The sequence below is a fragment of the Eleutherodactylus coqui genome, chromosome 2, assembly GCF_035609145.1.
Source record: "Eleutherodactylus coqui strain aEleCoq1 chromosome 2, aEleCoq1.hap1, whole genome shotgun sequence".
NCBI classification, from domain to species: Eukaryota; Metazoa; Chordata; class Amphibia; order Anura; family Eleutherodactylidae; genus Eleutherodactylus; species Eleutherodactylus coqui.
The window spans coordinates 204121099-204134273 of record NC_089838.1 but is presented as its reverse complement, the minus strand read 5'-3'; positions in this window follow the sequence as shown (position 1 = coordinate 204134273).

The window sequence follows — 13175 nt, the reverse complement described above, 5'->3', positions numbered from 1 at the left end:
AAGGAGACAGTAGGTGAAGGTACTTTGCTTCCCTAAAAATAAGACACTGTCTTATTTTAATTTTTGCCTCAAAAGGGGCACAGTGTCTTATTTTTGGGGGGTTACTTATAATACTTACCTAGCAGCCGGCGTTTAGGTCCCTCGTGCTGGTCTCCGTCGCTGCTGCAGGTTTCCATTTTCTCCGGCATACCAACAGAGCAGTTCTTCCTGGTAGCGGGGCTTGAATACCCCACCTCCAGCAAGCTAATACTAGGTGAGTATTGCTTTTTTATGTAATGTAGCTAGGACTTATTTTTGGGGGAGGGCTTATATTTTAAAGAGACAGTAGGTGAAGGTACCGTGTTCCCCCCAAAATTAGACACTGTCATATATTAATTTTTGTACGGGGGGGGGGGGGGGGGGGTGTGACGACTTATAATACTTACCTAGCAGCCGTCTCACGATGCGGGATGGCGGTGGCTCAACTTCTCATCCCACACCATCCACATGACATAATTTTACGTCCTGTTGCATTAAGTACCCCAATCGCCTTACTGGAGGCAGGAAGAAATGCTCTGTCTGCGTTAAGTTAGTACACAGAAGCTTGCAGCAGCTCCGCACCCCAGCGTGAGGGACAAGAAAGCCGTTGACTAGGTGAGTATTGCTTTTTTTAATGTAGTGTAGCTAGGGCTCATTTTGGGGGGAGGGCTTATATTTCAAGCCCCCCCTGAAAGTAAGGGTAGGGCTTATTATCAGGGTAGGTCTGATTATTGGGGAACAGGGTAATATATCTTTGGAAAAAAATAAAATAATTATTTACCGGCATCTTCTTAGAACCATCCTTTTTTTAATTTTTTGGTTGACATAATTGTATGGGGGCTCACCTTTTGCAGGACATTCTATAGTTTCTATTGGTACCATTTTGGAGTACATATGACGTTTTGACCTCTTTTTATTACATTTTTCTTGGGTAACCAAAAAAGTGCAATTTTGATGTGTATTTTTTCAGACGATATAGAGTGAACAAAAAAGGGGGTTGTTTTCCTTTTTTTATGATGACATTCACCATGTGAGATAAGTAATGCAGTTGTTTGATAGAACAGACTTTTATGGATGCAGCGATACCAAATATGTTTTTTTTGGGGGGTTCTTTTAAACTTGTATTACTTTTTTTAATAGTTAATAAATAAAAAAAAATGTAAACTGATTTTTACTTTTTTTTTTTTTAGTCCCCATAGAGGGACTTGCGATGGTTCAATCGCTCTTGCAGTATAATGTTATACCATAGTACAGTGATGGCGAACCTTTTAGAGACCGAGTGCCCAAACTGCAACCTAAAACCCACTTATTTATCGCAAAGTGCCAACACGTCGGGGGCGGGGCTTATCACGACGTATGATTTTACCCCCGTCGTTCTAAAAAGGACAGGGCCGCTTCAAAATACACAGCATGCAGATTTTGACTGTTTTTTGGATGCGGAAATACTGCAGAACGTCCTCAGCGAAAAATTTCTGTGGAAAATTCTGCAGCATTTCCGCATCCACAAAGTAGTCAAAATCTGCACGCTGTCTATTTTTAAACAGCCCTGCCCATTTCCGCCACCTGTAAACATACCCCAGCGGTAATAGTGACACCCCCCAGCAGCCCCAGCGGTAATAGTGACCCCCACATCACAGCGGCCCCAGCGGTAATAGTGACCCCCACCCCTCAGCGGCCCCAGCGATAATAGTGACCCCCACCACACATCAGCCCCAGTGGTAATAGTGACCCCCACCCTCCAGCGGTAATAGTGACGCCCCCCCCCAACAGCCCCAGTGATAATAGTGACCCCCACCCCTCAGCGATAATAGTGACCCCCACATCACAGCGGCCCCAGCGGTAATAGTGACCCCCACAGCGGCCACAGTGGTGATAGTGACCCCCACCCCACAGCGGCCCCAGCAGCGATAGTGACCCCCACAGCGGCCCCAGCGGTAATAGTGACCCCCACCCCACAGCGGCTCCAGCGGTAATAGTGACCCCCACCCCACAGCGGCCCCAGAAATAATAGTGACCCCACTCCCCACAGCGGCCCCCAGTGCATTAGTGACACCCCACAGCAGCCCCAGCGGTAATAGTGACCCCCACCCCACAGCGGCCCCAGCGGTAATAGTGACCCCCCACCCCACAGCGGCCCCCAGTGCATTAGGGACCCCCCCAGCGGCCCCCAGTGCAGTAGTGACACCCCCCAGCGGCCCCCAGTGCAGTAGTGACACCCCACAGTGCCCCTCCCGAGACCCAAATACTTACCCCCTCCTCCTGAAAGCTCAGCTCCTCTTCTGGTCAGCGATGGTCCCGGCAAGCATATTAGCTTTTTCTTCCCCACTTCTGCCTCAATAGGTAATTCCAAGCAACCTGATTGGTTGCTTGGTTGTTTGGGTTGGCTTATTCACCAATCAGGTTGCTGGGAATTGCCGATTGCGGCAGAAGTGGGGAAAAAAGAGTTAATATGCTCCTGGCACACACTCTGACTTCAGTGTGCTGCCGGACGCCTCCCCCCTCCCGGCAGAACCAAGTAGTAGGATACGTCGGGGCAGGGGGGAGGGGGATTCCAGCTGCACACTGAAGTCAGTGTGTGCCGGGGATCAGTGCGGCTAGCAGTGCCGTTTGTGAATGCCGGCAGGGGAGCCGCTGCCCCAGCTGGTATTCACAAGTGGTGAGTGGCCGATGGGGCGCGTGCCAGTAGGGAGGGCTCTGCGTGCCGCCTCTGGCGGTCTGGCGTGCCATAGGTTTGCCACCACTGCCATAGTATAACATTATACTGCAATGGCAGCCCTGCGGCCTTTCATCTCATACGATTGGGGCATCTAAATGCCACTGTTAACAGGCGCAATTAGCGTGAGTGCTGATCGCAAGTAAGAAACAGCCAGCACCCGCATTGTATGTAACTGATCCCCCTTCATACAAACCCTTGAACCTCCATGACGTATCTGTATGTCATGGAACATTAAAGGGGTTGTCTCGCGGCAGCAAGTGGGTCTATATACTTCTGTATGGCCATATTAATGCACTTTGTAATATACATCGTGCATTAAATATGAGCCATACAGAAGTTATTCACTTACCTGCTCCGTTGCTAGCGTCCCCGTTGCCATGGTTCCGTCTAACTTCGGTGTCTTCTTGCTTTTTTAGACGCGCTTGCGCAGATGCATCTTCTCCCTTCGGCTGGTCTTGGAAGCATCGGCGTTTTGGCTCCGCCCCCTTGTACGCATCATCGCGTAGCTCCGCCCCATGACGTGTGCCGGTTCCAGCCTCCTGATTGGCATGTACGCGATGATGCGTACAAGGGGGCGGAGCCAAAACGCCGATGCTTCCAAGACCAGCCGAAGGGAGAAGATGCATCTGCGCAAGCGCGTCTAAAAAAGCAAGAAGACACCGAAGTTAGACGGAACCATGGCAACGGGGACGCTAGCAACGGAGCAGGTAAGTGAATAACTTCTGTATGGCTCATATTTAATGCACGATGTATATTACAAAGTGCATTAATATGGCCATACAGAAGTGTATAGACCCACTTGCTGCCGCGAGACAACCCCTTTAAGGAGTAGAGATGAGCGAACACCAAAATGCTCGGGTGCTCGTTACTCGGAACGAATTTATCGCGATGCTCGAGGGTTCGTTTCGAGTAACGAACCCCATTGAAGTCAATGGGCGACCGGAACATTTTTGTATTTCGCCGATGCTCGCTAAGGTTTTCATGTGTGAAAATCTAGGCAATTCAAGAAAGTGATGGGAACGACACAGAAACGGATAGGGCAGGCGAGGGGCTACATGTTGGGCTGCATCTCAAGTTCACAGGTCCCACTCTTAAGCCACAATACCGGCAAGAGTGGGCCCCCCCCCTCCCAACAACTTTTACTTCTGAAAAGCCCTCATTAGCATGGCATACCTTAGCTAAGCACCACACTAGCTACAACAAAGCACAATCACTGCCTGCATGACACTCCGCTGCCACTTCTCCTGGGTTACATGCTGCCCAACCCCCCTCCCCCCTGCACGACACAGTGTCCACAGCGCACACCAAACTGTCCCTGCGCAGCCTTCAGCTGCCCTCATGCCACACCACCCTCATGTCTATTTATAAGTGCGTCTGCCATGAGGAGGAACTGCAGGCACACACTGCAGAAGGTTGGCACGGCTAGGCAGCGACCCTCTTTAAAAGTGGTGGGGCGATAGCCCACAATGCTGTACAGAAGCAATGAGAAATCCAATCCTGTGCCACCTCCATCAGGAGCTGCACACGTGGGCATAGCAATGGGGAACCTATGTGCCACACACTATTCATTCTGTCAAGGTGTCTGTATGCCCCAGTCAGACTGGTAATATGTACCTTAACAGTAACCGCATTGGTGGTAATGTGGTGGTGACTGCGGACCTAGTAGCACGGTTGTATTTTGTTGGTTTTCGGAATGTGGCCAGGATTAAGTGGGCCGTGGCGGGGGGCTCTCTTGTTGTGTCGGTAAAGGTGAAATTCTTGGACTGCCACCAGACGAACCAATGCAAAGGCATTTGCCAAGAATGTTTTCATTGTTGGAGGAGGAGGGGGATGTTTTTGAGGCACTACGTGTCCTCTCCACGTGTCCGTGGTTATAAGCACCTTAACAGTAACCGCGTTGGTGGGAAATGGCCTCGCCGCCATCATGTCTTTGGGAAGCCTCTGTTTCCACACCCCAGAGACATACCATTAGCAGCGGTATAGGCAGAGCCCAGAATTCGTTACATTTCAGCCGTAGCATTAGGACAGGCCCCACTAACATATCACTAGCAGCATTATAGGGGGAGCACAGTATTAGTTCCATTTCAGTAATAGTAGCACTCAAGACAGGCCCCAGTAACAATTCCGAAGCAGCAGTATAGTGGGAGCGCAGTCTTCGTTCCATTTCAGTAATAGTAGCACTCAAGACAGGCCCCAGTAACAATTCCGAAGCAGCAGTATAGGAGGAGCATAGTCTAAGTTCCATTTAAGTAATAGTAGCAGCCTACACAGGCCCCAGGAACAATTCCGAAGCAGCAGTATAGTGGGAGCGCAGTCTTAGTTCCATTTCAGTAGCTGCAGTATAGCCAAGGCCCAAGTTACATTTATGTAGCTAAAGTGTAGGCCAACCGCACACACCTTTCTGTACCATGAGTGCAGGCGAAGAACATAGAAATTGCTATGATTACACTGTAGGTGAGGGCCCAAAAAAATTGGTGTACCAACAGTACTAATGTACCTCAGTAAAAATTGGCCATGCCCAACCAAGATGGCAGGTGAAACCCATTAATCGCTTTGGTTAATGTGGCTTAAGTGGTAACTAGGCCTGGAGGCAGCCCAGTTGAACGAAAAATTGGTTCAAGTTAAAGTTCCAACGCTTTTAAGAGCATTGAAACGTATAAAAAATTTTTAGAAAAATTATATGAGTGAGCCTTCTGGCCCTAAGAAAAATTGCCCGTTCAGCGTGATTACGTGAGGTTTCAGGAGGAGGAGCAGGAGGAGGAGGAGGAATATTATGCACAGATTGATGAAGCAGAAATGTCCCCGTTTTGGATGGTGAGAGAGAACTATGCTTCCATCCGCGGGTGCAGCCTACGTATTGCTTAGGTATCGCTGCTGTCCGCTGGTGGAGAAGAGAAGTCTGGGGAAATCCAGGCTTTGTTCATCTTGATGAGTGTTAGCCTGTCGGCATTGTCGGTTGACAGGCGGGTACGCTTATCTGTGATGATTCCCCCAGCCGCACTAAACACCCTCTCCGACAAGACGCTAGCCGCAGGACAAGCAAGCACCTCCAGGGCATACAGCGCTAGTTCAGGCCACGTGTCCAGCTTCGACACCCAGTAGTTGTAGGTGGCAGAGGCGTCACGGAGGACGGTCGTGCGATCGGCTACGTACTCCCTCACCATCCTTTTACAGTGCTCCCGCCGACTCAGCCGTGACTGGGGAGCGGTGACACAGTCTTGCTGGGGAGCCATAAAGCTGTCCAGGCCCTTAAAGACTGTTGCACTGCCTGGGCTGTACATGCTGCTCGATCTCCGCACCTCCCCTGCTACCTGGCCCTCGGAACTGCGCCTTCTGCCACTAGCGCTGTCGGATGGGAATTTTACCATCAGCTTGTCCGCCAGGGTCCTGTGGTATAGCAACACTCTCGAACCCCTTTCCTCTTCGGGAATGAGAGTGGGAAGGTTCTCCTTATAGCGTGGGTCGAGCAGTGTGTACACCCAGTAATCCGTAGTGGCCAGAATGCGTGTAACGCGAGGGTCACGAGAAAGGCATCCTAACATGAAGTCAGCCATGTGTGCCAGGGTACCTGTACGCAACACATGGCTGTCCGCACTAGGAAGATCACTTTCAGGATCCTCCTCCTCCTCTTCCTCCTCCTCCTCCTCCTCCTCCTCAGGCCATACACGCTGAAATGATGACAGGCAAGCAGCATGGGTACCGTCAGCAGTGGGCCAAGCTGTCTCTTCCCCCTCCTCCTCATCCTCCTCATGCTCCTCCTCCTCCTCCTCCTGAACGCGCTGAGATATAGACAGGAGGGTGCTCTGACTATCCAGCGACATACTGTCTTCCCCCGGCTCTGTTTCCGAGCGCAAAGCGGCTGCCTTTATGGTTTGCAGGGAACTTCTCAAGATGCATAGCAGAGGAATGGTGACGCTAATGATTGCAGCATCGCCGCTCACCACCTGGGTAGACTGCTCAAAGTTTCGAAGGACCTGGCAGATGTCTGCCAACCAGGCCCACTCTTCTGAAAAGAATTGAGGAGGCTGACTCCCACTGCGCCGCCCATGTTGGAGTTGGTATTCCACTATAGCTCTATGCTGCTCATAGAGCCTAGCCAACATGTGGAGCGTAGAGTTCCACCGTGTGGGCACGTCGCACAGCAGTCGGTGCACTGGCAGATTAAACCGATGTTGCAGGGTGCGCAGGGTGGCAGCGTCCGTGTGGGACTTGCGGAAATGTGCGCAGAGCCGGCGCACCTTTACGAGCAGGTCTGACAAGCGTGGGTAGCTTTTCAGAAAGCGCTGAACCACCAAATTAAAGACGTGGGCCAGGCATGGCACGTGCGTGAGGCTGCCGAGCTGCAGAGCCGCCACCAGGTTACGGCCGTTGTCACACACGACCATGCCCGGTTGGAGGCTCAGCGGCGCAAGCCAACGGTCGGTCTGCTCTGTCAGACCCTGCAGCAGTTCGTGGGCCGTGTGCCTCCTATCTCCTAAGCTGAGTAGTTTCAGCACGGCCTGCTGACGCTTGCCCACCGCTGTGCTGCCACGCCGCGCGACACCGACTGCTGGCGACGTCCTGCTGCTGCTGACACATCTTGATTGCGAGACAGAGGTTGAGGAGGAGGAGGAGGGTGCTTTAGTGGAGGAAGCATACACCGCCGAACATACCACCACCGAGCTGGGGCCCGCAATTCTGGGGGTGGGTAGGACGTGAGCGGTCCCAGGCTCTGACTCTGTCCCAGCCTCCACTAAATTCACCCAATGTGCCATCAGGGAGATGTAGTGGCCCTGCCCGCCTGTGCTTGTCCACGTGTCCGTAGTTAAGTGGACCTTGCCACTAACCGCATTGGTGAGGGCGCGTACAATGTTGCGGGAGACGTGGTCGTGCAGGGTTGGGACGGCACATCGGGAAAAGTAGTGGCGACTGGGAACTGAGTAGCGCGGGGCCGCCGCCGCCATCATAGCTTTGAAAGCCTCCATTTCCACAACCCTATACGGCAGCATCTCCAGGCTGATAAATTTGGCTATGTGGACGGTTAACGATTGAGCGTGCGGGTGCGTGGCGGCGTACTTGCGCTTGCGCTCCAACACTTGCGCTAGCGACGGCTCGACTGTGCGGTGCGAGACATTGGTGGATGGGGCCGAGGACAGCGGAGGTGAGGGTGTGGGTGCAGGCCAGCAGACGGTAGTGCCTGTATCCTGAGAGGGGGGTTGGATCTCAGTGGCAGGTTGGGGCACAGGGGGAGAGGCAGCGGTGCAAACCGGAGGCGGTGAACGGCCTTCGTCCCACCTTGTGGGGTGCTTGGCCATCATATGTCTGAGCATGCTGGTGGTGGTGAGGCTGTTGGTGGTGGCTCCCCGGCTGATCTTGGCGCGACAAAGGTTGCACACCACTGTTCGTCGGTCGTCAGGCGTCTCTGTGAAAAACTGCCAGACCTTAGAGCACCTCGGCCTCTGCAGGGTGGCATGGCGCGAGGGTGCGCTTTGGGAAACAGTTGGTGGATTATTCGGTCTGGCCCTGCCTCCACCCCTGACCACCGCACTGCCTCTTGCAACCTGCCCTGCTGCTGCCCTTGCCTGCCCCTCTGAAGACCTGTCCTGAGTAGGCGTTGCACACCAGGTGGGGTCAGTCACCTCATCGTCCTGCTGCTCTTCCTCCGAATCCTCTGTGCGCTCCTCCCTCGGACTTACTGCCCTTACTACTACCTCACTGCAAGACAACTGTGTCTCATCGTCATCGTCCTCCTCACCCACTGAAAGGTCTTGAGACAGTTGCCGGAAGTCCCCAGCCTCATCCCCCGGACCCCGGGAACTTTCCAATGGTTGTGCATCAGTGACGATAAACTCCTCTGGTGGGAGAGGAACCACTGCTGCCCAATCTGAGCAGGGTCCCGAGAACAGTTCCTGGGAGTCTTCCCGCTCCTGAGCATGTGTCATTGTAGTGGAGTGAGGAGGCTGGGAGGAAGGAGGAGCAGCAGACAGAGGATTCGGATTTGCAGCACTGGACGGCGCAGAACTGTGGGTGGATGATAGCTTGCTCGAAGCACTTTCTGCCATCCACGACAGGACCTGCTCACACTGCTCATTTTCTAATAAAGGTCTCCCGCGTGGACCCATTAATTGGGCGATGAATGTGGGGACGCCAGAAACGTGCCTCTCTCCTAATCGCGCAGCAGTCGGCTGCGACACACCTGGATCAGGAGCTCGGCCTGTGCCCACACCCTCACTTGGGCCTACGCGTCCTCGGCCGCATCCACGTCCTCTAGGCCTACCCCTACCCCTCAGCATGCTGTATTACCAGTGATTTCCAAGCCAGGAAAGAAATTGGCGCAAGCCTGCAGCCAAAATAGAATTTGTTCCCTTGTTTTTCAAAGGACAAGCCACACTGCGTGTATTCAATGAATACTACTAAGTTTAATAACTGTGTTGTGGCCCTGCAAATGTGTCAGAGAACTGCAGTGATGCACAGTTATTCGCTACAGCAGATCAGGGATTTCCCATGCAGGAAAAAAATTGGCGCAAGCCTGCAGTAAAACTTAGCTGGCTGCGTCAGATTTTTTTTAACGTTCTGCACGCAGCACACACGTACCCAGAGCCCTGAGGACTGTCAGAGGCAGGCGAAATAGAATTTTTTCCCTTGTTTTTCAAAGGAAAAGCCACACTGCGTCTATTCAATGAATAATGTATGTCTTCTGGCCCTGCCTACACAATTCTATCCCTGTAGTATTAATGCCGGGTGCAATGGTCTGCACAGCCGGTTTTGAGAAAAAAATAAAAATGCAACACTGCTAACAGCAGCCTGGACAGTACTGCACACGGATAGATGTGGCCCTAGAAAGGACCGTTGGGGTTCTTGAAGCCTACACTCACTGCTAACACTCTCCCTGCCTAACCACCACTTCTGTCCCTATTGCAGGGCGCAATACTCTGCAGATCCAATTTTGAAAAAAAAAATAAAAAAATACAGTGCTAACACAGTACTGCACACTATTAGATGTGGCCCTGAGAAGGACCGTTGGGGTTCTTGAAGCCTACACTAACTCCTAACGCTCTCCCTACAGCAGCTCCAGCACGATAGCACTTTCCCTCAGCTAACTCACAAGACATCTGAGGCGGGCCGCGGGAGGGGCCGATTTTTATACTCGGGTGACATCAGATCTCCCCAGCCACTCACAGCAGGGGGGTGGTATAGGGCTTGAACGTCACAGGGGGAAGTTGTAATGCCTTCCCTGTCTTTCAATTGGCCAGAAAAGCGTGCTAACGTCTCAGAGAGGAAACTGAAAGTAACCAGAACATCGCGTGGTACTCGTTACGAGTACCGAGCATCCCGAACACGCTAATATTCGCACGAATATCAAGCTCGGACGAGTACGTTCGCTCATCTCTATTAAGGAGTTAATATTATGGCTAATCACAGTATAATCTATCAAATGTACCATTTTATTTATTAGTTAGACCTGAATTTGTTAATCACCCATTGATTGATGGAATATCCAATACATGTTTAAATGATAAAGAAATCATTTCAGAATGTCTTTGTGTGTCGATGCCTAGCAATTGTTTTACAGTTAGAAGAGCCGTTGTACTTTTGTGCAATTCAGATTTTTATTTTTCTTAGACCAGGAACTCTTGTGGAAACATGGATGCAATTATTCTATAAGGATAAAGATCATATTTTGTAACACTAGAAAGGGACACCATCTAGTGGTCGTAGATGCTGATGTAGGATAATGAAAAATTGTCAGAGAATCGAAAACTGTCAGAGGAAATCTGTCAGCAGGATCTACTTTATTGCATTTCTTTATACACAGAACAGATAAAAATATATCTTGAGACCATCACCATAGTCCATAAAACGTTGGTGAAAAAGTCTGAAAATGTGTACCTAAGGCCTTATTCAGACAAGTGTGTTCGATTGTGATCTGCAAAAAACAAACTGATTATACTTAGAGATGAGTGAGCGTACTCGCTAAGGCACATTACTCGAGCAAGTAGTAGTGCCTTATGCGAGTACCTGCCCGCTCGTCTCTAAAGATTCGGGTGCCAGCGAGGGAGAGCAGTGAGTTGCGGGAGTGAGCAGGGGGGGGGGGAGATCCCTCCCCCGTTCTTCCCCGCTGTTACGGCACTCTGCCCCCCGAGCGCCAGGTGGGGTGCCCTGATCTTCCCGCACCCCACTGTCCCTGCCTACTTGCCTCGGCCTTGGCTAACCCCAGGCGGACAACTGGGCGGCGGTCCCTGCGCTGGCTAGGGACCTGGCGACTACCTAGATGGAACTACTAACAGGGGACAGAGTGCCGACAGAAGAGGCAGGTGGAACAGACCAACAAAACTTACAAAGCAGAGTAAGGCTGGAGATGGAGCTCACAGGCAAACTGACAGGACACTGACGAGCAACTAGAGCAGACTGAGACAGACCTGACTAGAGGCTAGCAGAACCAATAACTGGCAGTGAGCTCAGGTCACTGCCAGCCTTTTAACTTAAAGCCTCCGCCCAGGGGCGGAGAGTGGGAGGAGCCGACTCTCCGACTGTTGCATACGGAAGGTGGAGGAGAGCGGGCGGCACCCTACGGGCGGACACGCCCACGCCGCTGCACGCTGGCTGCTCCACGCCGCCGGGAGAGCCCTGACAGCAGAGCTCCGGGACGCTGGAGCCGACATCGGAGCGGCGCGCGCCGGCCGCGGGACCCAGCGCCGCCCTGCAGGGTAACACCTGCTCACCCCGCCGCCACCCGAATCTTTAGAGACAAGCGGGCAGGTACTCGCATAAGGCACTACTCGCTCGAGTAGTTTGCCTTAGCGAGTACGCTCGCTCATCTCCAATTATAATCCATGTGTATGTCTATGTGCCATCTGTATACACTGTGTGTCTGTTTTTACTTCCGGATGTCTTCCGTTTTTCTCAGCACAATAAAAAAAGGAAGGAGTCCCAATTTTTACAATGCGGGTACTAGATGTTTCTTACAGCTAACACCTGCCCACAACAGCTCCAATCAGCACTGTCAGCAGCATTTAACCCCTTGAGTGGCACGCCCGGAAATTTTCCAGGACGAGCTCCACTGCCCATAGCAACATAGCCCGGAAGATTTCCGGGCTATGTATCACTATGGGAGCTGCAGAGCACAATGCCACAAGCTGTGACATCGTGCTCTGCCTGCACAGACCCACAGAGAACAAAGCAAGGGCTTTGAAAAACCAGCAGAAGATATTGCCGATATGTCGGCAATCTCCTGGTTTGTTTACAGGTTGCCATAGAGACCTATGTATATGAAACAAAAAATAAAAAATAAACTGTCCCACCTTGCTTTCTTGCGCTGCAGTCTTGGTCCCATAAGCAGGTAAACTCACAAGCCTTCACATTGCCATCCGGCTACTTTGGCTTTAGTTAGACACATATATTTCAAATGCAGGAGTCCGGCTATTGTGAAGAACCTTGCTTTTATTCCAATAACTTCGTGCTCATACAGACAAACAGAGTACGCGTTTCGGTTCGCAGAACCTTGCTCACCTCTAACTGACAGACATTGCATGGACTTTTAAAAGGCTTAACATATAATTAGTGAATTAAAAACACATGTAGTTAACCCCTGCATTGATTATCTCAACCTTGTTGTCATGGTCAGTTCCTCCTGCAGGAAATGACACACGTCTATTTGTATATAGAATATATAGTATATAGTAAATGATATATATTGTAGGACAAAAAATAAATATTTAAATAAACTTGATGGACATTGTAATGAAAGGATCAGAGTTTTAAGGAATTTAAGGCAATTTACTTATTGATCCATATATAAACCACAGACAATTTATGTGGTAGCATATTAATATATGTAAGGATAACATACTTTGAGGAAAGAACAATGTTTGTGGATCATCATATCATGCACCGACTTAACATAACAGGATAAGGTTATTCATTTGGTATGTTGTAAATATTATTACATAAACATATAGAAAAAAAAAAACTCAAGAAAAACGTAAGAAAAACGCAAAAGAAACACAAAAGAAAAAACAAGAAATTATTACTGCTTTTGTTGGAACTAATATAAGTACATAAGATCTGTTCTATAATTCATCCCTTTTGGGTATCTGGTATTTAAATTTAGGATCCAAAAGGCTTCCCTTTTGAACACTTTTTCCGGACTAACCGCATCTTTCTTTTTATTTGTTAACTTTTCTATCCCAAAGAATGAAAAATTGTCTATCATCCCTGCATGTTTTTCACAAAAATGTTTAGCTGCACCTGAGCTGCTTGTATTACCTTTTTTAATATTGCGGATATGTTCACTAATCCGAGTTTTTAATTTTCGTGTGGTGCATCCTATATAGTCTATATTGCATTCATTGCAGCGGATTATATAAACCACATTAGTAGTACTGCAATTAAAGGGGTTGTCCCGCGGCAGCAAGTGGGTCTATACACTTCTGTATGGCCATATTAATGCACTTTGTAATAT